General features: G+C 46.3%; 1 protein-coding gene and 1 pseudogene across 4 annotated transcripts in view; one reads left to right on the top strand and one right to left on the bottom strand.

The window, feature by feature from the left end:
* The window catches only part of LOC140392141 (nuclear mitotic apparatus protein 1-like), a 177,701-nt gene that overhangs the window by 92,040 nt on the left and 60,624 nt on the right, over positions 1-25,037 (bottom strand). The window lies entirely within an intron of this gene.
* LOC140391733 (uncharacterized) lies at positions 2,607-4,608 on the top strand (annotated as a pseudogene).

The following is a 25,037-nucleotide window of genomic DNA, read 5'->3' as shown; positions in this document are numbered from 1 at the left end:
CACTCATCTTCACACGCCCTCACCTTTACCAGAGCTCTGTTTTACGGGGCTGAGCCCATCTACAGAATGGGCAATCCAAGGATCCAGGTGTCAAAGTAAATGTGACACGCAAGAAACTTGGGATATTACTAAATTGCTCAACGTATTGAACCAAAATAGTTACTTGTGAGGTAGAATATCCACAGAGGAAAAATAAAGAACCCACACAATCTTTGTGTGATAAATAAAATAAATGGATTAGAAATATACAAGCCATTCAAGTAATGCTAAGGCTCTTAAGAAAACACAAAAAGAGAAGTACTTTGGCTTATTTGTAGAGGGATCACTGCTGCATCACAGCTCCGAGGTCCCAGGTTTGATCTCGGCCCCGGGTCACTGTCCGTGTGGAGCTTGCACATTCTCCCAGTGTCTGCGTGGGTCTCACCCCCACAACCCAAAGATGCGCAGGGTAGGTGAACTGGCCACGCTAAATTGCCCCTTAACTGGAAAAAAAAATTGCGTATTCGAAATTTCTAATTTTTTTTTAAAATGTGTAGAGGAGTGGAATTGAGAAGCAGAGATGTTAGGTTTCACTTGTTTAGAACCTTGTTGGGGTGTACTATGAACTGTTCTGGTCTACATATTATAAAAAGGATATAAAGGTACTGGAGACAGTGCAGAAAACTATAATTATAGCAGGAATGATTGGACAGGTTGGGCTCCTTTCTCGATTAAAGGGCAGGCTGAGAAGTGACCCGATGACAAGTTTCTAAATTATGACAAGGTACGCACACAGTGCGTTTCAACTCGTGGGGGAGTCCAGAAATAAGAGCTCAAATAATAATAATCTTTATTATTGTCACAAGTAGGCTTACATTAACACTGCAATGAAGTTATTGCGAAAGTCCTCTAGTCGTCACACTCCGGCGCCTGTTCGGGTACACAGAGGGAGAATTCAGAATGTCCAAATTACCTAACAGCACGTCTTTTTGGACTTGTGGGAGGAAACCGGAGCACCCGGAGGAAACCCACGCAGACACGGGGAGAACTTGCAGACTCCACACAGACAATGAACCTGGGACCCTGGAGCTGTGAAGCGACAGAGCTAACCACTGTGCTACCTTGCCGCCCCATTGTGAGTTGTTTAATTGTCCACCACCATTCATGGCGGGATGTGGCAGGACTGTAGAGCTTAGATCTGATACATTCATTGTGCAATCGCTTATACACGTAACCTCACCTAACTTTTTTGGACACTAAGGGCAATTTATCATGGCCAATCCACCGAACCTGCACGTCTTTGGGCTGTGGGAGGAAACCGGAGCACCCGGAGGAAACCCACGCAACATGGGGAGAACGTGCAGACTCCTCACAGTGACCCAAGGCGGGAATCAAACCCGGGTGTCTGGTGTTGTGAAGCAGCAGTGCTAACCACTGTGCTACCGTGCCACCCATATATACGATAATCACTAATAGGAAATGGAGGAGAAACCTCTAAACCCAGAGAGTGACGAGATCACGATCACACCGAGCAGTTGATGTGAATAGTGTAGACATATTCAAGGGCAAGCTAGATAAAGACATGAGAGAGAAATAGGGAATATGCTGATAGGGTTCAAAGAATGGGAGGAAGCTAGTGTTGACCAACATAGGCCAACTGGAATGAATAGTTTGTTTCTTTCTGATGTAATACTTCAGAGGAAACATGCTTACGACACGGCACTCACATCAGGCAGCATCTTGAATACTTTGCTCATTCCTATCACTGGACACAGAAAGGGAACATTTCATTTCAATCTTGGAGGTCTTGCAGCAAAGAGCCATGAGCTCCAAGTGTTCAAGATGAATATTGGATTAAGTGCATCAAGAAGTTAATCATGCAGAGTTGTGAACACAGAATGGATATCTGGGAGAGACAAGTCCCGGAATCATTCGGAAACTCCCATGATACAGAGCAGGGAAATTGCACTTTATTTCTGCACAGATAAACTAGATTAGACTGGATGATCGCATCAACAGCAGCATTTGCTGAGGACACCAAACCAGAGGAAGAATGCAATGCAATACTTTTAGACAGGGCAGTTAAGTGGCAAATTAACTTTAACACAGATAAATGTGAATTTTGGAAGGAAATATAGAAACATTGCCTCAACGTCAGAGAATAAGAAACGGAATGGGATTGGAACACAAAGGGAGCTAAGGGTAACAGCGAACAAATCATTAGCAGTATCATAATTTTGCAAAACATTAAAAAACATAAAGCACTGGGTTAATTTTTAGGAGCTGATGGAAGGTCATCCAGTCCTGAAGGTGCTGCTGAGTACTTGTAGCATTTTTTTGTTTTACTTTAATGTTTAGAATAAAATTCAGAGGTAGTGCGATTATGTCGAATATTCCAGGGTGCAAGGTGCACAGGAGAGACAGGAAAGGAAGAAGAGTGGGGGGGGAGAAGAGTGGCAGTATTGATTAAAGATGCATTACAGTACGAGAGAGAGTGAAGAGAAAAGGAGGAGAGGGAGAGAGAAAAGGGGAGTGAGACAGAGAGAGAGAAAAGGAGAGAGAGAGAGAGAGAAAAGAGAGAGAGAGAGAGAGAAAAGAGGGAGAGAGAGAAAAGAGGGAGAGAGAGAGAGAGAGAAGAGGGAGAGGGAGACAGAGAGAAAAGAGAGACAGAGAGAAAAGAGGAGAGACAGAGAGAGAAAAGAGTAGAGAGCGAGAGAGAAAAGAGAGAGAAAGAGAGAGGGAGAGAGAAAGAAGAGAGTGAGGGAGAAAGAAAAGAGTGAGGGAGAGAGAAAGAAGAGAGAGGGAGAGAGAAAGAGAAGAGAGAGGGAGAGAGAAAGAGAGAGGGATAGAGAAAGAAAAGAGAAATGAGGGACAGGGAAACGAAGGAGAGGGAAACGAGGGAGGGAAAAGAGGGAGGGAAAAGAGGGAGGGAGAGGGAAAAGAGGGAGGGAGGGAGAGGGAAAAGAGGGAGGGAGGGAGAGGGAAAAGAGGGAGGGAGGGAGAGGGAAAAGAGAGAGGGAGGGAGAGGGAAAAGAGGGAGGGAAGAGAGAGGAGGGAAAAGAGAGAGGAGAGAAAAGAGCGAAAGAGAGAGAAAAGAGAGGGATAAGGGAGAGAGAGGAGAGAGAAAAGAGGAAAAGAGAGAAAGAGAGAAAAAAAGAGCAGAAAAGAGGTGGGAGAGAAAGTGAAAAGAGAGAAAAGAGATTGAGAGAAAAGAGAAAAAAAGAGAGAGAAGTGGAGAGAGAGAAAGGGAGAGAAAAAAGAGACGAGAGAGTGAGAAAAGGAGAAAAAAGAGAGAAAGGAGAGAAAGAGAGAAAAGAGAGAGAAGGAGAGAAAAGAGAGAGAAGGAGAGAGAAAGAGAGAAAAGGAGGGAAAAGAGGGAAAAGAGAGAGAGAAAAGGCAGAGGGAGAAAATTGAGAGAGGGAAAAGAGATTGAGAGAAAAGAGATAGAGGGAAAAGAGTTTGAGAGAAAAGAGATTGAGAGAAAAAAGGCTAGGGAAAAGTAAAAAGAGGAAAGAGAGAGAAGAGAAAAGAGGAGAGAAAGGGAGAGAAAAAAGAGTAAAAAGAGAAAAGAGTGAGAGAAAAGAGAGAGAGAAAAGGGGAGGGAGAGAAAGAAAAAAGAGAGCAAAGAGAGAAAAGAGAAAGAAAAGAGAGAGGGAAAAGAGAAAGATGAAAGAGTAAAGAGGAGAGAGAAAGAGAAAAGAGAGGGAAAAGAGAGCGAGAAAAGAGGAGACCGAGAGAATAGAGAGAAAGAGAAGAGGAGAGAGCCAGAAAAGAGATGAGAGAGAAAAGAGAGATGAGAGGGAAAAGGAGAAAAGACAGAGAGAGCGAGGGAAAAGAGAGAGCGAAAAGAGGAGAGAGAGAAGAGGAGGGAGAGAAGAGGAGGGAGAAAAAAAGCGGAGAGAAAGAGAGAGAAAACAGAGAAGGAGAAAAGAGAAAGAGAAAAGAGAGAAAGTGAAAAGAGAAAGAGAAAAGGGGAGAGAGAAGAGGAGATAGAGAAGAGGAGAGAGAGAGAGAAAAGGAGAGAAAAGAGTAGAGAGAGAGAAAAGAGGAGAGAGAAAAGAGGAGAGAGAGAGAAAAGAGAGAGCGAGAGAAAAAAAGAGGAGAGAGCGAGAGAAAAAAGAGGAGAGAGCGAGAGAGAAAAGAGGAGAGAAAGAGAGGGAGAGAGAAAGAAAAGAGTGAGGGAGAGAGAAAGAAAAGAGATAGGGAGAGAGAAAGAGAAAAGAGAGAAAGAGAAAAGAGAGAAAGAGAAAAGGGGAGAGAGAGAGAGAAGAGGAGAGAGAAAAAAAGAGTAGAGAGCGAGAGAGAAAAGAGGAGAAAGAGAGAGGGAGAGAGAAAGAAAAGAGTGAGCGAGAAAGAAAAGAGTGAGGGAGAGAAAGAAAAGGGAGAGGGAGAGAGAAAGGAGAAAAGAGAGAGAAGGAGAAAAGAGAAAAGAGAAAGAGAATAGAGGGAAAGAGAAAAGAAAGAGAAAAAGAAAAGGGGAGAGAGAAGAGGAGAGAGAGAGAGAAAAGAGGAGAGAGAAAAGAGAAAAGAGGAGAGAGAAAAGAGGAGAGAAAAGTGGAGAGAGAAAAGAGAGAGCGAGAGAAAAGAGAGAGTGAGAGAAAAGAGAGAGAGCGAGAAAGAAAGGAGTAGAGCGAGAAGAAAAGAGTAGAGAGAGAGGGAGAGGGAAAGGAAAGAGTGAGCGAGAAAGAAAAGAGTGAGCGAGAAAGAAAAGAGTGAGGGAGAAAGAAAAGAGTGAGGGAGAAAGAAAAGAGTGAGGGAGAGAAAGAAAAGGGAGAGGAAGAGAGAAAGGAGAAAAGAGAGAAAGGAGAAAAGAGAGAGGAGAAAAGAGAAAAGAGAGAGAAAGAGAATAGAGGGAAAGAGAAAAGAGAGAGAAAAAGAAAAGGGGAGAGAGAAGAGGAGAGTAGAGAGAGAGAGAAAAGAGAGAAAAGTGGAGAGAGAAAAGTGGAGAGAAAAGAGGAGAAAAATGAGAGAGAAAAGAGAAGAGTGAGAAAGAAAAGAGTAGAGAGCGAGAGAAAAAAAGAGTAGAGAGCGAGAGAAAAAAGTGTAGAGAGCGAGAGCAAAAAAGAGGGTGAGCGAGAAAGAAAAGAGTGAGCGAGAAAGAAGAGTGAGCGAGAAAGAAAAGAGTGAGCGAGAAAGAAAGAAAAGAGAGGGAGAGAGAAAGGAGAGAAAAGAGAAGAGAGAAAGAGAAAAGAGGGAGAAAAGAAAAGAGAGCGAGAGAAAAAAGAGAGCGAGAGAAAAAGAGTAGAGAGCGAGAGAGAAAAGAGGAAAGAGAGGGAGAGAGAAAGAAAAGAGTCAGCGAGAAAAAGAGTGAGAGAGAAAGAGAATAGAGGGAAAGAGAAAAGAGAAAAAGAAAAGGGGAGAAAGAAGAGGAGATAGAGAAGAGAGAGAAAAGAGGAGAGCGAAAGAAAAGAGGAGAGAGCGAGAGAAAAGAGGAGAGAGCGAGAGAAAAGAGGAGAGAGCGAGAAAGGAGTAGAGCGAGAGAGAAAAGAGTATAGAGCGAGAAAGAAAAGAGGAGACTGAGAGAGAGAGGGAGAGAGAAAGAAAAGAGTGAGCGAGAAAGAAAAGAGTGAGGGAGAGAGAAAGAAAAGAGTGAGGGAGAGAGAAAGGAGAAAAGAGAGAGAAAGAGACTAGAGAGAGAAAGAGAATAGAGGGAAAGAGAAAAGAGAGAGAAAAAGAAAAGGGGAGAGAGAAGAGGAGATAGAGAAGAAGAGAGAGAGAGAAGAGGAGAGAGAAAAGAGAGAGAAAAGAGGAGAAAAGTGGAGACGGAAAAGTGGAGAGCGAAAAGAGGAGAGAGAAGAGAGAGCGAGAGAAAAGAGGAGAGAGAGAGAGAAGAGAGCGAGAGAGAAAAGAGGAGAGAGCGAGAGAGAAAAGAGGAGAGAGCGAGAGAAAAGAGGAGAGAGCGAGAAAGAAGAGAGTAGAGGGCGAGAGAAAAGAGGAGAGAGAGAAAGAGAGAGGGAGAGAGAAAGAAAAGAGTCAGCGAGAAAGAAAAGAGTCAGCGAGAAAGAAAAGAGTGAGCGAGAAAGGAAAGAGTGAGCGAGAGAGAAAGAAAAGAGAGAGGGAGAGAGAAAGGAGAAAAGATAGAGCAGGAGAAAAGAGAGAGCAGGAGAAAAGAGAAGAGAGAGAGAAAGAGAATAGAAGAGAAAAGAGAGAGAAAATAAAAGGGGAGAGAGAAGAGGAGAGAGAGAGAAAAGTGGAGAGAGAAAAGAGGAGAGAGCGCGAGAGAAAAAGGAGAGCGAGAGAAAAGAGAGAGCGAGAGAAAAGAGGAGAGAGCGAGAGAAAAGAGGAGAGAGTGAGAAAGAACAGAGGAGAGAGCGAGAGAGAAAAGAGGAGAGAGAGAAAGAGAGAGGGAGAGAGAAAGAAAAGAGTGAGCGAGAAAGAAAAGAGTGAGCGAGAAAGGAAAGAGAGAGAGCAGGAGAAGAGAGAAAAGAGAGAGGAGAAGAGAGAAAAGAGAGAGAAAGAGAATAGAGAGAGAAAGAGAATAGAAGAGAAAAGAGAGAGAAAAGAAAAGGGGAGATATAGGAGGAGAGAGAAAAGTGGAGAGAGAAAAGAGGAGAGAGCGAGAGAAGTGGAGAGAGAGCAAGAGAAAAGAGGAGAGAGCGAGAGAAAAGAGAGCGAGAGAAAAGAGGAGAGAGCGAGAGAAAAGAGGAGAGAGCGTGAAAGAACAGAGTAGAGAGCGAGAGAGAAAAGAGGAGAGAGAAAGTGAGAGGGAGAGAGAAACAAAATAGTGAGCGAGAAAGAAGAGAGTGAGGGAGAGAGAAAGGAGAGAAAAGAGAGAAAGAGAAAAGAGGGAAAGAGAAAAGAGAGAAAGAGGAGAGAGAGAAAAGAGGAGAGACAGAGAAAAAAAGAGTAGAGAGCGAGAGGGAAAGAGAAAGAGAGAGGGAGAGAGAAAGAAAAGAGTGAGCGAGAAAGAAAAGAGTGAGGGAGAGAGAGAAGGAGAAAAGAGAAAAGAGAAAAAGAGGGAAAGAGAAAAGAAAGAGAAAAAGAAAAGGGGAGAGAGAAGAGGAGATAGAGAAAAGGAGAGAGAAAAGGAGAGAGAAAAGAGGAGAGAAAAGTGGAGAGAGAAAAGTGGAGAGAGAAAAGTGGAGAGAGAAAAGTGGAGAGAGAAAAGTGGAGAGAGAAAAGTGGAGAGAGAAAAGTGGAGAGAGAAAAGTGGAGAGAGAAAAGTGGAGAGAGAGAAGTGGAGAGAGAAAAGTGGAGAGAGAAAAGTGGAGAGAGAAAAGTGGAGAGAGAAAAGTGGAGAGAGAAAAGGGGGGAGAGAAAAGGGGGGAGAGAAAAGGGGGAGAGAAAAGGGGGGAGAGAAAAGTGGGGAGAGAAAAGTGGGGAGAGAAAAGAGGAGAGAGCGAGAAAGAAAGGAATAGAGCGAGAGAGAAAAGAGTAGAGAGCGAGAAAGAAAAGAGGAGACTGAGAAAGAGAGAGGGAGAGAGAAAGAAAAGAGTGAGCGAGAAAGAAAAGTGTGAGGGAGAGAGAAAGAAAAGGGAGAGGGAGAGAGAAAGGAGAAAAGAGAGAGAAGGAGAAAAGAGAAGAGAGAGAGAAAGAGAATAGAGAGAGAAAGAGAATAGAGGGAAAAAGAAAAGGGGAGAGAGAAGAGGAGATAGAGAAGAGGAGAGAGAGAGAAAAGGGGAGAGAGAAAAGAGGAGAGAGAAAAGAGGAGAGGAAGAGTGAAGAGGAAGAGGGAGAGTGAAGAGGGAGAGTGAAGAGGGAGAGTGAAGAGGGAGAGAGAAGAGGGGGAGAAAAGAGGGGGAGAAAAGAGGGGGAGAAAAGAGGGGGAGAAAAGAGGGAGAGAAAAGAGGGGGAGAAAAGAGGGGGAGAAAAGAGGGGGAGAAAAGAGGGGGAGAAAAGAGGGGGAGAAAAGAGGGGGAGAAAAGAGGGGGAGAAAAGAGGGGGAGAAAAGAGGGGGAGAAAAGAGGGGGAGAAAAGAAGAAAAGAGAGAGAGAGAGAAAAGGGGAGAGAGAAAGAGAGAGGGAGAAAGAAAAGAGTGAACGAGAAAGAAGAGTGAGGGAGAGAGAAAGAAGAGAGAGAGAGAGAACGGAGAAAAGAGAGAGAAGGAGAAAAGAGAAAAGAGAGAGAAAGAGAATAGAAAGAGAAAGAGAATAGAGGGAAAGAGAAAAGAGAGAGAGAAGAGGAGATAGAGAAGAGGAGACAGAGAGAAAAGTGGATAGAGAAAAGTGGAGAGAGAAAAGAGGAGAGAGAAAAGAGAGAGCGAGAGAAAAGAGGAGAGAGCGAGAGAAAAGAGAGAGCGAGAGAAAAGAGGAGAGAGCGAGAGAAAGGAGAGAGCGAGAGAAAAGAGGAGAGAGCGAGACAAAAGAGGAGAGAGCGAGAGAAAAGAGTGAGCGAGAGAAAAGAGGAGAGAGCGAGAGAAAAGAGGAGAGAGCGAGAGGGAGAGAGAAACAAAAGAGTGAGCGAGAAAGAGAGTGAGGGAGAGAGAAAGAAGAGAGAGAGGGAGAGAGAAAGAAGAGAGGGAGAAAGAAAAGAGAAACGAGGGAGAGGGAAACAAGGGAGAGGGAAAAGAGGGAGAGGGAAAGGAGAGAAAGAGAGAGAGGAAAGAGAGAGAGGAGAGAGGAGAGAAAAGAGAGGAAAAGAGAGGGAAAAGGGAGAGAGAGAGGAAAACAGAGAAAGAGAGAAAAAAGACCAGAAAAGAGGTGAGAGAGAAAGAGAAAGGAGAGAGAGAAAAGAGATTGAGAGAAAAGAGAAAAAAAGGAGAGAGAGAAAGGGAGAGAAAAGAGAGAGAAAAAAGGAGTGAAAAGAGACAGGCGAGAGAGAGAGGAAAGAGAAAAGAGTGAGGGAGAAAGAAAAGAGTGAGGGAGAAAGAAAAGAATGAGGGAGAAAGAAAAGAGTGAGGGAGAAAGAAAAGAGTGAGGGAGAAAGAAAAGAGTGAGGGAGAGAGAAAGAAAAGAGAGGGAGAGAGAAAGAAGAGAGAGATAGAGAAAGAAAAGAGAAATGAGGGAGAGGGAAACGAGGGAGAGGGAAACGAGGGAGAGGGAAACGAGGGAGAGGGAAACGAGGGAGAGGGAAACGAGGGAGAGGGAAACGAGGGAGAGGGAAACGAGGGAGGGAGAGGAGAGAGGAGTGAAAAGAGAGGGATCAGGGAGAGAGAGGAGAGAAAAGAGAGCGAAAGAGAGAGAAAAGAGAGGGATAAGGGAGAGGAGAGAGGAAAAGACAGAGAGAGAAAAAAGAGCAGAAAAGAGGTGAGAAAAAGAAAAGAGAGAGAAAAGAGATTGAGAGAAAAGAGATTAAAAAGGAGAGGAGAGAGAAAAGTGGAGAGAGGGAGAGAAAAGAGGAGAGAGCGAGAGAAAAGAGGAGAGAGGGAGAGAAAAGAGGAGAGAGCGAGAGAAAAGAGGAGAGAGCGAGAGAAAAGAGGAGAGAGCGAGAGAGAAAAGAGGAGAGAAAGGGAGAGGAAGAAAGAAAGGAGAGAGAGAGGGAGAGAGAAAGGAGGGGAGAAAGAAAAGAGAAACGAGGGAGAGGGAAACGAGGGAGAGGAAAAGGAGAGAAAGAGAGAGGAGAGAAAGAGAGAGAGGAGAGGAGAGAAAAGAGAGAAAAAGAGAGGGAAAAGGGGGAGAGAAGAGAGGAAAACAGAGAAGGAGGGAAAAAAGACCAGAAAAGAGGAGAGAGAAAGAGAAAAGAAAGAGAGAAAAGAGAAAAAAAGGAGAGAGAGAGAAAAGGAGAGAGAGAGAGAGAAAAAAGTGAGACAAGAGAGAGAAAAGGAGAAAAAAGAGAGAAAAAAGGAGTGAAAAGAGAGAGGCGAGAGAGAGGAGTGAGAAGAGAAAAGAGTGAGGGAGAAAGAAAAGAGTGAGGGAGAAAGAAAAGAGCGAGGGAGAAAGAAAGGAAAGAGAGAGAAAGAGGGAGAGAGAAAGAAAAGAGAAATGAGGGATAGGGAAACGAAGGAGAGGGAAATGAGGCAGAGGGAAACAAGGGAAACGAGGCAGAGGGAAACGAGGGAGAGGGAAACGAGAGAGAGGTAAACGAGGAGAGGTAAACGAGGAGAGGTAAACGAGGAGAGGGAAACGAGAGAGAGGTAAACGAGGAGAGGTAAACGAGGAGAGGTAAACGAGGAGAGGGTAAACGAGGAGAGGTAAACGAGGAGAGGTAAACGAGGGAGGGAGAGAGGAGAGAAAAGAGAGAGAGGAGGAGAGAAAAGAGAGCAAAAAAGAGAGGGATAAGGGAGAGGAGAGAGAAAGAGAGGAAAAAGAGCAGAAAAGAGGTGAGAAAGTGAAAAGAGAGAAGAGAGAGAGAAAAGAGATTGAGAGAAAAGAGATTGAGAGTAAAGAGAAAAAAGGAGAGAGAAAGGGAGAGAAAAGAGAGAGACAAGAGAGAGAAAAGGAGAAAAAAGAGAAAAAAGGAGTGAAAAGAGAGAGGCGAGAGAGAGAAGAGATAAGAGTGAGGGAGAAAGAAAAGAGTGAGGGAGAAAGAAAAGAGGGAGGGAGAAATAAAAGAGTGAGGGAGAGAGAAAGGGAAGAGAGAGGGAGAGAGAAAGAGAGAGGGATAGAGAAAGAAAAGAGAAATGAGGGATAGGGAAACGAAGGAGGGGGAAATCGTGGGAGAGGGAAATGAGGGAGAGGGAAATGAGGGAGAGGTGAACGAGGGAGGGGGAAACGAGGGAGAGGGAAACGAGGGAGAGGGAAACGAGGGAGAGGGAAACGAGGGACAGAGAAACGAGGGAGAGAGAAACGAGGGAGGGAGAGGAGAGAAGAGAGAAAAGAGATGGATAAGGGAGAGGAGAGAGGCGAGGAAAGGAGAGAAAGAGAGAACAAAGAGCAGAAAAGAGGTGAGAAAGAGAAAACAGAGAAAAGAGATTGAGAGAAAAGAGATTAAAAAGGAGAGGGAGAAAAGTGGAGAGAAAGGGAGAGAAAAAGAGACAAGAGAGAGAAAAGGAGAGAAAGAGAGGAGAGAGAGAGAGAGAAAAGAGAAAAGGAGAAAAGAGAAAAGAGAAAAGAGAAAGGAGAGAAAAGAGGGGAGAGAAAAGAGGAGAAAAGAGAGAGAAAAGAGAAAGAGGGAAAAGAGGAAGAGGGAAAAGAGAGAGAGAGGGAAAAGAGAGAGAGAGGGAAAAGAGACAGAGGGAAAAGAGATTAAGAGAAAAGAGATTGAGAGAAAAAAAAGTAAAAATGAGAGAGAGAAAAGAGGAGAGAGAGCAAGGGAGAGAAAGAAAAGAGAAAAGAGAGACAAAAGGGGGAAAGTGAGCGAGAATAGAGAGAAAAGAGAGAGAAAGAGTAGAGAGAAAGAGAAACGAGGAGAGAGAGAAAAGAGAGAGAGAAGAGGAGAGAGAGAGAAAAGAGAGAAAGAGGAGAGAAAGGAGGAGAGAGCCAGAAAGGAGAGAGAAAAGAAGAGGGAGACGAGAGAGAGGGACAGAAAAATGAAAAAGAGAGAAGAGAGAATGGAGAGAGGAGAGAGATGAGAGAGAGATGAGAGAGGAAAGAGATGAGAGAAGAGAGGGAAAAGGAGGAGAGCAAAGAGAGAGAGCGAACAGGAGAGAGAAAAAAAGCGGAGAGAGGAAAAAGAGAGAGAGAAAAGAGAAAAGAGAGAAAAGAGAGGAGAGAGAGAAAAAAGAGAAAGAGGAGAAAAAGAGGGAAAGAGAAAAGAGAGAGGAAGAGAAAAGAGAGGGAGAAGAGGAGATAGGAGAGAGAGAGACAAGAGGAGAGAAAAGAGAGAGGAGAGAGAAGAGAGAAAAGAGATAGAGAGAAAAGGAGAAGAGAGAAAAGAGAGAGAGAAAAGAGGAGAGAGAGAAAGGAGAGAGAGAGAGAGAGAGAGAGAGAGAGAGAGAGAGAGAGAGAGAGAGAGAAGTGGAGAGAAAGAGAGAGGAGAGAAAAGGGGAGAGAAAAGAGAGAAAAAGGGAGAGAAAAGAGGAGAGAGCGAGAATAGAGAGGAGAGAGGAAAGAGGGAGAGGAAAGAGAGAGAAAGAAAAGAGAGAGGAGAGAGGAGAAAAGAGTGAGATGAGAGAGAAGAGAGGGAAAAGAGGAGGCAGAAAAGAGGAGAAAGAGAGGGAAAAGAGGAGAGAGCGAAAAGTGAGAGAGAAGGGGAAGAGAAAAAGCGGAGAGAGAAAGAGGAGGGAGAAAGAGACAAGAGAAAAAAGAGAGAAAAAAGAAAAGGGAGAGGGAGAGTGAAGAGGGGGAGTGAAGAGGGGGAGTGAAGAGGGGGAGTGAAGAGGGGGAGTGAAGAGGGGGAGTGAAGAGGGGGAGTGAAGAGGGGGAGTGAAGAGGGGGAGTGAAGAGGGGGAGTGAAGAGGGGGAGTGAAGAGGGGGAGTGAAGAGGGGGAGTGAAGAGGGGGAGTGAAGAGGGGGAGTGAAGAGGGGGAGTGAAGAGGGGGAGTGAAGAGGGGGAGTGAAGAGGGGGAGTGAAGAGGGGGAGTGAAGAGGGGGAGTGAAGAGGGGGAGTGAAGAGGGGGAGTGAAGAGGGGGAGTGAAGAGGGGGAGTGAAGAGGGGGAGTGAAGAGGGGGAGAGACGAGGGGGAGAGACGAGGGGGAGAGACGAGGGGGAGAGACGAGGGGGAGAGACGAGGGGGAGAGACGAGGGGGAGAGACGAGGGGGAGAGACGAGGGGGAGAGACGAGGGGGAGAGACGAGGGGGAGAGACGAGGGGGAGAGACGAGGGGGAGAGACGAGGGGGAGAGACGAGGGGGAGAGACGAGGGGGAGAGACGAGGGGGAGAGACGAGGGGGAGAGACGAGGGGGAGAGACGAGGGGGAGAGACGAGGGGGAGAGACGAGGGGGAGAGACGAGGGGGAGAAACGAGGGGGAGAAACGAGGGGGAGAAACGAGGGGGAGAAACGAGGGGGAGAAACGAGGGGGAGAAACGAGGGGGAGAAACGAGGGGGAGAAACGAGGGGGAGAAACGAGGGGGAGAAACGAGGGGGAGAAACGAGGGGGAGAAACGAGGGGGGAGAAACGAGGGGGAGAAACGAGGGGGAGAAACGAGGGGGAGAAACGAGGGGGAGAAACGAGGGAGAGAAACGAGGGTGAGAAACGAGGGAGAGAAACGAGGGAGAGAAACGAGGGAGAGAAACGAGGGAGAGAAAAGAGGGGGAGAAAAGGAGAAAAGAGAGAGAGAAAAGGGGAGAGAGAAAGAGAGAGGGAGAAAGAAAAGAGTGAACGAGAAAAAAGAGTGAGGGAGAGAGAAAGAAGAGAGAGAGAGAACGGAGAAAAGAGAGAGAAGGAGAAAAGAGAAAAGAGAGAGAAAGAGAATAGAAAGAGAATAGAGGGAAAGAGAAAAGAGAGAGAAAAAGAAAAGGGGAGAGAGAAGAGCAGATAGAGAAGAGGAGACAGAGAGAAAAGTGGATAGAGAAAAGTGGAGAGAGAAAAGAGAGAGCGAGAGAAAAGAGGAGAGAGCGAGAGAAAAGAGGAGAGAGCGAGAGAAAAGAGGAGAGAGCGAGAGAAAAGAGGAGAGAGCGAGAGAAAAGAGGAGAGAACGAGACAAAAGAGGAGAGAGCGAGAGAAAAGAGGAGAGAGCGAGAGAAAAGAGGAGCGAGAGAAAAGAGTGAGCGAGAGAAAGAGGAGAGCGAGAGAAAAGAGGAGAGAGTGAGAGAAAAGAGCGAGAGGGAGAGAGAAACAAAAGAGTGAGCGAGAAAGAAGAGAGTGAGGGAGAGAGAAAGAGAGAGAGGGAGAGAGAAAGAAGAGAGGGAGAAAGAAAAGAGAAAAGAGGGAGAGGGAAAAGAGGGAGAGGGAAAGGAGAGAAAGAGAGAGAGGAGAGAAAGAGAGAGAGGAGAGAAAAGAGAGGAAAAGAGAGGGAAAAGGGAGAGAGAAGAGAGGAAAACAGAGAAAGAGAGAAAAAAGACCAGAAAAGAGGTGAGAGAGAAAGAGAAAGGAGAGAGAGAAAAGAGATTGAGAGAAAAGAGAAAAAAAGGAGAGAGAGAAAAGTGGAGAGAGAAAGGGAGAGAAAAGAGAGAGAAAAAAGGAGTGAAAAGAGACAGGCGAGAGAGAGAGGAGAGAGAAGGGAAAAGAGTGAGGGAGAAAGAAAAGAGTGAGGGAGAAAGAAAAGAGTGAGGGAGAAAGAAAAGAGTGAGGGAGAAAGAAAAGAGTGAGGGAGAAAGAAAAGAGTGAGGGAGAGAGAAAGAAAAGAGAGGGAGAGAGAAAGGAGAAAAGATAGAGCAGGAGAAAAGAGAGAGCAGGAGAAAAGAGAAGAGAGAGAGAAAGAGAATAGAAGAGAAAAGAGAGAGAAAATAAAAGGGGAGAGAGAAGAGGAGAGAGAGAGAAAAGTGGAGAGAGAAAAGAGGAGAGAGCGCGAGAGAAAAAGGAGAGCGAGAGAAAAGAGAGAGCGAGAGAAAAGAGGAGAGAGCGAGAGAAAAGAGGAGAGAGTGAGAAAGAACAGAGGAGAGAGCGAGAGAGAAAAGAGGAGAGAGAGAAAGAGAGAGGGAGAGAGAAAGAAAAGAGTGAGCGAGAAAGAAAAGAGTGAGCGAGAAAGGAAAGAGAGAGAGCAGGAGAAGAGAGAAAAGAGAGAGGAGAAGAGAGAAAAGAGAGAGAAAGAGAATAGAGAGAGAAAGAGAATAGAAGAGAAAAGAGAGAGAAAAGAAAAGGGGAGATATAGGAGGAGAGAGAGAGAAAAGTGGAGAGAGAAAAGAGGAGAGAGCGAGAGAAGTGGAGAGAGAGCAAGAGAAAAGAGGAGAGAGCGAGAGAAAAGAGAGCGAGAGAAAAGAGGAGAGAGCGAGAGAAAAGAGGAGAGAGCGTGAAAGAACAGAGTAGAGAGCGAGAGAGAAAAGAGGAGAGAGAAAGTGAGAGGGAGAGAGAAACAAAATAGTGAGCGAGAAAGAAGAGAGTGAGGGAGAGAGAAAGGAGAGAAAAGAGAGAAAGAGAAAAGAGGGAAAGAGAAAAGAGAGAAAGAGGAGAGAGAGAAAAGAGGAGAGACAGAGAAAAAAAGAGTAGAGAGCGAGAGGGAAAGAGAAAGAGAGAGGGAGAGAGAAAGAAAAGAGTGAGCGAGAAAGAAAAGAGTGAGGGAGAGAGAGAAGGAGAAAAGAGAAAAGAGAAAAAGAGGGAAGAGAAAAGAAAGAGAAAAAGAAAAGGGGAGAGAGAAGAGGAGATAGAGAAAAGGAGAGAGAAAAGAGAGAAAAGAGGAGAGAAAAGTGGAGAGAGAAAAGTGGAGAGAGAAAAGTGGAGAGAGAAAAGTGGAGAGAGAAAAGTGGAGAGAGAAAAGTGGAGAGAGAAAAGTGGAGAGAGAAAAGTGGAGAGAGAGAAGTGGAGAGAGAAAAGTGGAGAGAGAAAAGTGGAGAGAGAAAAGTGGAGAGAGAAAAGTGGAGAGAGAAAAGGGGGGAGAGAAAAGGGGGAGAGAAAAGGGGGAGAGAAAAGGGGGGAGAGAAAAGTGGGGAGAGAAAAGTGGGGAGAGAAAAGAGGAGAGAGCGAGAAAGAAAGGAATAGAGCGAGAGAGAAAAGAGTAGAGAGCGAGAAAGAAAAGAGGAGACTGAGAAAGAGAGAGGGAGAGAGAAAGAAAAGAGTGAGCGAGAAAGAAAAGTGTGAGGGAGAGAGAAAGAAAAGGGAGAGGGAGAGAGAAAGGAGAAAAGAGAGAGAAGGAGAAAAGAGAATAGAGAGAGAAAGAGAATAGAGAGAGAAAGAGAATAGAGGGAAAAAGAAAAGGGGAGAGAGAAGAGGAGATAGAGAAGAGGAGAGAGAGAGAAAAGGGGAGAGAGAAAAGAGGAGAGAGAAAAGAGGAGAGGAAGAGTGAAGAGGAAGAGGGAGAGTGAAGAGGGAGAGTGAAGAGGGAGAGTGAAGAGGGAGAGAAAAGAGGGGGAGAAAAGAGGGGGAGAAAAGAGGGGGAGAAAAGAGGGGGAGAAAAGAGGGAGAGAAAAGAGGGGGAGAAAAGAGGGGGAGAAAAGAGGGGGAGAAAAGAGGGGGAGAAAAGAGGGGGAGAAAAGAGGGGGAGAGACGAGGGGGAGAGACGAGGGGGAGAGACGAGGGGGAGAGACGAGGGGGAGAGACGAGGGGGAGAGACGAGGGGGAGAGACGAGGGGGAGAGACGAGGGGGAGAAACGAGGGGGAGAAACGAGGGGGAGAAACGAGGGGGAGAAACGAGGGGGAGAAACGAGGGGGAGAAACGAGGGGGAGAAACGAGGGGGAGAAACGAGGGGGAGAAACGAGGGGGAGAAACGAGGGGGAGAAACGAGGGGGAGAAACGAGGGGGAGAAACGAGGGGGAGAAACGAGGGGGAGAAACGAGGGGGAGAAACGAGGGGGAGAAACGAGGGGGAGAAACGAGGGAGAGAAACGAGGGTGAGAAACGAGGGAGAGAAACGAGGGAGAGAAACGAGGGAGAGAAACGAGGGAGAGAAAAGAGGGGGAGAAAAGGAGAAAAGAGAGAGAGAAAAGGGGAGAGAGAAAGAGAGAGGGAGAAAGAAAAGAGTGAACGAGAAAAAAGAGTGAGGGAGAGAGAAAGAAGAGAGAGAGAGAACGGAGAAAAGAGAGAGAAGGAGAAAAGAGAAAAGAGAGAGAAAGAGAATAGAAAGAGAATAGAGGGAAAGAGAAAAGAGAGAGAAAAAGAAAAGGGGAGAGAGAAGAGCAGATAGAGAAGAGGAGACAGAGAGAAAAGTGGATAGAGAAAAGTGGAGAGAGAAAAGAGAGAGCGAGAGAAAAGAGGAGAGAGCGAGAGAAAAGAGGAGAGAGCGAGAGAAAAGAGGAGAGAGCGAGAGAAAAGAGGAGAGAGCGAGAGAAAAGAGGAGAGAACGAGACAAAAGAGGAGAGAGCGAGAGAAAAGAGGAGAGAGCGAGAGAAAAGAGGAGCGAGAGAAAAGAGTGAGCGAGAGAAAGAGGAGAGCGAGAGAAAAGAGGAGAGAGTGAGAGAAAAGAGCGAGAGGGAGAGAGAAACAAAAGAGTGAGCGAGAAAGAAGAGAGTGAGGGAGAGAGAAAGAGAGAGAGGGAGAGAGAAAGAAGAGAGGGAGAAAGAAAAGAGAAAAGAGGGAGAGGGAAAAGAGGGAGAGGGAAAGGAGAGAAAGAGAGAGAGGAGAGAAAGAGAGAGAGGAGAGAAAAGAGAGGAAAAGAGAGGGAAAAGGGAGAGAGAAGAGAGGAAAACAGAGAAAGAGAGAAAAAAGACCAGAAAAGAGGTGAGAGAGAAAGAGAAAGGAGAGAGAGAAAAGAGATTGAGAGAAAAGAGAAAAAAAGGAGAGAGAGAAAAGTGGAGAGAGAAAGGGAGAGAAAAGAGAGAGAAAAAAGGAGTGAAAAGAGACAGGCGAGAGAGAGAGGAGAGAGAAGGGAAAAGAGTGAGGGAGAAAGAAAAGAGTGAGGGAGAAAGAAAAGAGTGAGGGAGAAAGAAAAGAGTGAGGGAGAAAGAAAAGAGTGAGGGAGAAAGAAAAGAGTGAGGGAGAGAGAAAGAAAAGAGAGGGAGAGAGAAAGGAGAAAAGATAGAGCAGGAGAAAAGAGAGAGCAGGAGAAAAGAGAAGAGAGAGAGAAAGAGAATAGAAGAGAAAAGAGAGAGAAAATAAAAGGGGAGAGAGAAGAGGAGAGAGAGAGAAAAGTGGAGAGAGAAAAGAGGAGAGAGCGCGAGAGAAAAAGGAGAGCGAGAGAAAAGAGAGAGCGAGAGAAAAGAGGAGAGAGCGAGAGAAAAGAGGAGAGAGTGAGAAAGAACAGAGGAGAGAGCGAGAGAGAAAAGAGGAGAGAGAGAAAGAGAGAGGGAGAGAGAAAGAAAAGAGTGAGCGAGAAAGAAAAGAGTGAGCGAGAAAGGAAAGAGAGAGAGCAGGAGAAGAGAGAAAAGAGAGAGGAGAAGAGAGAAAAGAGAGAGAAAGAGAATAGAGAGAGAAAGAGAATAGAAGAGAAAAGAGAGAGAAAAGAAAAGGGGAGATATAGGAGGAGAGAGAGAGAAAAGTGGAGAGAGAAAAGAGGAGAGAGCGAGAGAAGTGGAGAGAGAGCAAGAGAAAAGAGGAGAGAGCGAGAGAAAAGAGAGCGAGAGAAAAGAGGAGAGAGCGAGAGAAAAGAGGAGAGAGCGTGAAAGAACAGAGTAGAGAGCGAGAGAGAAAAGAGGAGAGAGAAAGTGAGAGGGAGAGAGAAACAAAATAGTGAGCGAGAAAGAAGAGAGTGAGGGAGAGAGAAAGGAGAGAAAAGAGAGAAAGAGAAAAGAGGGAAAGAGAAAAGAGAGAAAGAGGAGAGAGAGAAAAGAGGAGAGACAGAGAAAAAAAGAGTAGAGAGCGAGAGGGAAAGAGAAAGAGAGAGGGAGAGAGAAAGAAAAGAGTGAGCGAGAAAGAAAAGAGTGAGGGAGAGAGAGAAGGAGAAAAGAGAAAAGAGAAAAAGAGGGAAAGAGAAAAGAAAGAGAAAAAGAAAAGGGGAGAGAGAAGAGGAGATAGAGAAAAGGAGAGAGAAAAGAGAGAAAAGAGGAGAGAAAAGTGGAGAGAGAAAAGTGGAGAGAGAAAAGTGGAGAGAGAAAAGTGGAGAGAGAAAAGTGGAGAGAGAAAAGTGGAGAGAGAAAAGTGGAGAGAGAAAAGTGGAGAGAGAGAAGTGGAGAGAGAAAAGTGGAGAGAGAAAAGTGGAGAGAGAAAAGTGGAGAGAGAAAAGTGGAGAGAGAAAAGGGGGGAGAGAAAAGGGGGAGAGAAAAGGGGGAGAGAAAAGGGGGGAGAGAAAAGTGGGGAGAGAAAAGTGGGGAGAGAAAAGAGGAGAGAGCGAGAAAGAAAGGAATAGAGCGAGAGAGAAAAGAGTAGAGAGCGAGAAAGAAAAGAGGAGACTGAGAAAGAGAGAGGGAGAGAGAAAGAAAAGAGTGAGCGAGAAAGAAAAGTGTGAGGGAGAGAGAAAGAAAAGGGAGAGGGAGAGAGAAAGGAGAAAAGAGAGAGAAGGAGAAAAGAGAATAGAGAGAGAAAGAGAATAGAGAGAGAAAGAGAATAGAGGGAAAAAGAAAAGGGGAGAGAGAAGAGGAGATAGAGAAGAGGAGAGAGAGAGAAAAGGGGAGAGAGAAAAGAGGAGAGAGAAAAGAGGAGAGGAAGAGTGAAGAGGAAGAGGGAGAGTGAAGAGGGAGAGTGAAGAGGGAGAGTGAAGAGGGAGAGAAAAGAGGGGGAGAAAAGAGGGGGAGAAAAGAGGGGGAGAAAAGAGGGGGAGAAAAGAGGGAGAGAAAAGAGGGGGAGAAAAGAGGGGGAGAAAAGAGGGGGAGAAAAGAGGGGGAGAAAAGAGGGGGAGAAAAGAGGGGGAGAAAAGAGGGGGAGAAAAGAGGGGGAGAAAAGAGGGGGAGAAAAGAGGGGGAGAAAAGAAGAAAAGAGAGAGAGAGAGAAAAGGGGAGAGAGAAAGAGAGAGGGAGAAAGAAAAGAGTGAACGAGAAAGAAGAGTGAGGGAGAGAGAAAGAAGAGAGAGAGAGAGAACGGAGAAAAGAGAGAGAAGGAGAAAAGAGAAAAGAGAGAGAAAGAGAATAGAAAGAGAAAGAGAATAGAGGGAAAGAGAAAAGAGAGAGAGAAGAGGAGATAGAGAAGAGGAGACAGAGAGAAAAGTGGATAGAGAAAAGTGGAGAGAGAAAAGAGGAGAGAGAAAAGAGAGAGCGAGAGAAAAGAGGAGAGAGCGAGAGAAAAGAGAGAGCGAGAGAAAAGAGGAGAGAGCGAGAGAAAGGAGAGAGCGAGAGAAAAGAGGAGAGAGCGAGACAAAAGAGGAGAGAGCGAGACAAAAGAGGAGAGAGCGAGAGAAAAGAGTGAGCGAGAGAAAAGAGGAGAGAGCGAGAGAAAAGAGGAGAGAGCGAGAGGGAGAGAGAAACAAAAGAGTGAGCGAGAAAGAGAATGAGGGAGAGAGAAAGAAGAGAGAGAGGGAGAGAGAAAGAAGAGAGGGAGAAAGAAAAGAGAAACGAGGGAGAGGGAAACAAGGGAGAGGGAAAAGAGGGAGAGGGAAAGGAGAGAAAGAGAGAGAGGAAAGAGAGAGAGGAGAGAGGAGAGAAAAGAGAGGAAAAGAGAGGGAAAAGGGAGAGAGAGAGGAAAACAGAGAAAGAGAGAAAAAAGACCAGAAAAGAGGTGAGAGAGAAAGAGAAAGGAGAGAGAGAAAAGAGATTGAGAGAAAAGAGAAAAAAAGGAGAGAGAGAAAGGGAGAGAAAAGAGAGAGAAAAAAGGAGTGAAAAGAGACAGGCGAGAGAGAGAGGAAAGAGAAAAGAGTGAGGGAGAAAGAAAAGAGTGAGGGAGAAAGAAAAGAATGAGGGAGAAAGAAAAGAGTGAGGGAGAAAGAAAAGAGTGAGGGAGAAAGAAAAGAGTGAGGGAGAGAGAAAGAAAAGAGAGGGAGAGAGAAAGAAGAGAGAGATAGAGAAAGAAAAGAGAAATGAGGGAGAGGGAAACGAGGGAGAGGGAAACGAGGGGAGAGGGAAACGAGGGAGAGGGAAACGAGGGAGAGGGAAACGAGGGAGAGGGAAACGAGGGAGAGGGAAACGAGGGAGGGAGAGGAGAGAGGAGTGAAAAGAGAGGGATCAGGGAGAGAGAGGAGAGAAAAGAGAGCGAAAGAGAGAGAAAAGAGAGGGATAAGGGAGAGGAGAGAGGAAAAGACAGAGAGAGAAAAAAGAGCAGAAAAGAGGTGAGAAAAAGAAAAGAGAGAGAAAAGAGATTGAGAGAAAAGAGATTAAAAAGGAGAGGAGAGAGAAAAGTGGAGAGAGGGAGAGAAAAGAGGAGAGAGCGAGAGAAAAGAGGAGAGAGGGAGAGAAAAGAGGAGAGAGCGAGAGAAAAGAGGAGAGAGCGAGAGAAAAGAGGAGAGAGCGAGAGAGAAAAGAGGAGAGAAAGGGAGAGGAAGAAAGAAAGGAGAGAGAGAGGGAGAGAGAAAGGAGGGAGAAAGAAAAGAGAAACGAGGGAGAGGGAAACGAGGGAGAGGAAAAGGAGAGAAAGAGAGAGGAGAGAAAGAGAGAGAGGAGAGGAGAGAAAAGAGAGAAAAAGAGAGGGAAAAGGGGGAGAGAAGAGAGGAAAACAGAGAAGGAGGGAAAAAAGACCAGAAAAGAGGAGAGAGAAAGAGAAAAGAAAGAGAGAAAAGAGAAAAAAAGGAGAGAGAGAGAAAAGGAGAGAGAGAGAGAGAAAAAAGTGAGACAAGAGAGAGAAAAGGAGAAAAAAGAGAGAAAAAAGGAGTGAAAAGAGAGAGGCGAGAGAGAGGAGTGAGAAGAGAAAAGAGTGAGGGAGAAAGAAAAGAGTGAGGGAGAAAGAAAAGAGCGAGGGAGAAAGAAAGGAAAGAGAGAGAAAGAGGGAGAGAGAAAGAAAAGAGAAATGAGGGATAGGGAAACGAAGGAGAGGGAAATGAGGCAGAGGGAAACAAGGGAAACGAGGCAGAGGGAAACGAGGGAGAGGGAAACGAGAGAGAGGTAAACGAGGAGAGGTAAACGAGGAGAGGTAAACGAGGAGAGGGAAACGAGAGAGAGGTAAACGAGGAGAGGTAAACGAGGAGAGGTAAACGAGGAGAGGTAAACGAGGAGAGGTAAACGAGGAGAGGTAAACGAGGGAGGGAGAGAGGAGAGAAAAGAGAGAGAGGAGGAGAGAAAAGAGAGCAAAAAAGAGAGGGATAAGGGAGAGGAGAGAGAAAGAGAGGAAAAAGAGCAGAAAAGAGGTGAGAAAGTGAAAAGAGAGAAGAGAGAGAGAAAAGAGATTGAGAGAAAAGAGATTGAGAGTAAAGAGAAAAAAGGAGAGAGAAAGGGAGAGAAAAGAGAGAGACAAGAGAGAGAAAAGGAGAAAAAAGAGAAAAAAGGAGTGAAAAGAGAGAGGCGAGAGAGAGAAGAGATAAGAGTGAGGGAGAAAGAAAAGAGTGAGGGAGAAAGAAAAGAGGGAGGGAGAAATAAAAGAGTGAGGGAGAGAGAAAGGGAAGAGAGAGGGAGAGAGAAAGAGAGAGGGATAGAGAAAGAAAAGAGAAATGAGGGATAGGGAAACGAAGGAGGGGGAAATCGTGGGAGAGGGAAATGAGGGAGAGGGAAATGAGGGAGAGGTGAACGAGGGAGGGGGAAACGAGGGAGAGGGAAACGAGGGAGAGGGAAACGAGGGACAGAGAAACGAGGGAGAGAGAAACGAGGGAGGGAGAGGAGAGAAGAGAGAAAAGAGATGGATAAGGGAGAGGAGAGAGGCGAGGAAAGGAGAGAAAGAGAGAACAAAGAGCAGAAAAGAGGTGAGAAAGAGAAAACAGAGAAAAGAGATTGAGAGAAAAGAGATTAAAAAGGAGAGGGAGAAAAGTGGAGAGAAAGGGAGAGAAAAAGAGACAAGAGAGAGAAAAGGAGAGAAAGAGAGGAGAGAGAGAGAGAGAAAAGAGAAAAGGAGAAAAGAGAAAAGAGAAAAGAGAAAGGAGAGAAAAGAGGGGAGAGAAAAGAGGAGAAAAGAGAGAGAAAAGAGAAAGAGGGAAAAGAGGAAGAGGGAAAAGAGAGAGAGAGGGAAAAGAGAGAGAGAGGGAAAAGAGACAGAGGGAAAAGAGATTAAGAGAAAAGAGATTGAGAGAAAAAAAAGTAAAAATGAGAGAGAGAAAAGAGGAGAGAGAGCAAGGGAGAGAAAGAAAAGAGAAAAGAGAGACAAAAGGGGGAAAGTGAGCGAGAATAGAGAGAAAAGAGAGAGAAAGAGTAGAGAGAAAGAGAAACGAGGAGAGAGAGAAAAGAGAGAGAGAAGAGGAGAGAGAGAGAAAAGAGAGAAAGAGGAGAGAAAGGAGGAGAGAGCCAGAAAGGAGAGAGAAAAGAAGAGGGAGACGAGAGAGAGGGACAGAAAAATGAAAAAGAGAGAAGAGAGAATGGAGAGAGGAGAGAGATGAGAGAGAGATGAGAGAGGAAAGAGATGAGAGAAGAGAGGGAAAAGGAGGAGAGCAAAGAGAGAGAGCGAACAGGAGAGAGAAAAAAAGCGGAGAGAGGAAAAAGAGAGAGAGAAAAGAGAAAAGAGAGAAAAGAGAGGAGAGAGAGAAAAAAGAGAAAGAGGAGAAAAAGAGGGAAAGAGAAAAGAGAGAGGAAGAGAAAAGAGAGGGAGAAGAGGAGATAGGAGAGAGAGAGACAAGAGGAGAGAAAAGAGAGAGGAGAGAGAAGAGAGAAAAGAGATAGAGAGAAAAGGAGAAGAGAGAAAAGAGAGAGAGAAAAGAGGAGAGAGAGAAAGGAGAGAGAGAGAGAGAGAGAGAGAGAGAGAGAGAGAGAGAGAGAGAGAGAAGTGGAGAGAAAGAGAGAGGAGAGAAAAGGGGAGAGAAAAGAGAGAAAAAGGGAGAGAAAAGAGGAGAGAGCGAGAATAGAGAGGAGAGAGGAAAGAGGGAGAGGAAAGAGAGAGAAAGAAAAGAGAGAGGAGAGAGGAGAAAAGAGTGAGATGAGAGAGAAGAGAGGGAAAAGAGGAGGCAGAAAAGAGGAGAAAGAGAGGGAAAAGAGGAGAGAGCGAAAAGTGAGAGAGAAGGGGAAGAGAAAAAGCGGAGAGAGAAAGAGGAGGGAGAAAGAGACAAGAGAAAAAAGAGAGAAAAAAGAAAAGGGAGAGGGAGAGTGAAGAGGGGGAGTGAAGAGGGGGAGTGAAGAGGGGGAGTGAAGAGGGGGAGTGAAGAGGGGGAGTGAAGAGGGGGAGTGAAGAGGGGGAGTGAAGAGGGGGAGTGAAGAGGGGGAGTGAAGAGGGGGAGTGAAGAGGGGGAGTGAAGAGGGGGAGTGAAGAGGGGGAGTGAAGAGGGGGAGTGAAGAGGGGGAGTGAAGAGGGGGAGTGAAGAGGGGGAGTGAAGAGGGGGAGTGAAGAGGGGGAGTGAAGAGGGGGAGTGAAGAGGGGGAGTGAAGAGGGGGAGTGAAGAGGGGGAGTGAAGAGGGGGAGAGACGAGGGGGAGAGACGAGGGGGAGAGACGAGGGGGAGAGACGAGGGGGAGAGACGAGGGGGAGAGACGAGGGGGAGAGACGAGGGGGAGAGACGAGGGGGAGAGACGAGGGGGAGAGACGAGGGGGAGAGACGAGGGGGAGAGACGAGGGGGAGAGACGAGGGGGAGAGACGAGGGGGAGAGACGAGGGGGAGAGACGAGGGGGAGAGACGAGGGGGAGAGACGAGGGGGAGAGACGAGGGGGAGAGACGAGGGGGAGAGACGAGGGGGAGAGACGAGGGGGAGAGACGAGGGGGAGAGACGAGGGGGAGAGACGAGGGGGAGAAACGAGGGGGAGAAACGAGGGGGAGAAACGAGGGGGAGAAACGAGGGGGAGAAACGAGGGGGAGAAACGAGGGGGAGAAACGAGGGGGAGAAACGAGGGGGAGAAACGAGGGGGAGAAACGAGGGGGAGAAACGAGGGGGAGAAACGAGGGGGAGAAACGAGGGGGAGAAACGAGGGGGAGAAACGAGGGGGAGAAACGAGGGGGAGAAACGAGGGGGAGAAACGAGGGGGAGAAACGAGGGGGAGAAACGAGGGGGAGAAACGAGGGGGAGAAACGAGGGGGAGAAACGAGGGAGAGAAACGAGGGTGAGAAACGAGGGAGAGAAACGAGGGAGAGAAACGAGGGAGAGAAACGAGGGAGAGAAAAGAGGGGGAGAAAAGGAGAAAAGAGAGAGAGAAAAGGGGAGAGAGAAAGAGAGAGGGAGAAAGAAAAGAGTGAACGAGAAAAAAGAGTGAGGGAGAGAGAAAGAAGAGAGAGAGAGAACGGAGAAAAGAGAGAGAAGGAGAAAAGAGAAAAGAGAGAGAAAGAGAATAGAAAGAGAATAGAGGGAAAGAGAAAAGAGAGAGAAAAAGAAAAGGGGAGAGAGAAGAGCAGATAGAGAAGAGGAGACAGAGAGAAAAGTGGATAGAGAAAAGTGGAGAGAGAAAAGAGAGAGAAAAGAGAGAGCGAGAGAAAAGAGGAGAGAGCGAGAGAAAAGAGGAGAGAGCGAGAGAAAAGAGGAGAGAGCGAGAGAAAAGAGGAGAGAGCGAGAGAAAAGAGGAGAGAACGAGACAAAAGAGGAGAGAGCGAGAGAAAAGAGGAGAGAGCGAGAGAAAAGAGGAGCGAGAGAAAAGAGTGAGCGAGAGAAAGAGGAGAGCGAGAGAAAAGAGGAGAGAGTGAGAGAAAAGAGCGAGAGGGAGAGAGAAACAAAAGAGTGAGCGAGAAAGAAGAGAGTGAGGGAGAGAGAAAGAGAGAGAGGGAGAGAGAAAGAAGAGAGGGAGAAAGAAAAGAGAAAAGAGGGAGAGGGAAAAGAGGGAGAGGGAAAGGAGAGAAAGAGAGAGAGGAGAGAAAGAGAGAGAGGAGAGAAAAGAGAGGAAAAGAGAGGGAAAAGGGAGAGAGAAGAGAGGAAAA

This window comes from Scyliorhinus torazame, chromosome 15, assembly GCF_047496885.1.
Source record: "Scyliorhinus torazame isolate Kashiwa2021f chromosome 15, sScyTor2.1, whole genome shotgun sequence".
In the NCBI taxonomy this organism is placed as follows: domain Eukaryota; kingdom Metazoa; phylum Chordata; class Chondrichthyes; order Carcharhiniformes; family Scyliorhinidae; genus Scyliorhinus; species Scyliorhinus torazame.
The sequence above is the reverse complement of the archived record's forward strand: the minus strand, read 5'-3'. Positions and strand labels throughout refer to the sequence as shown.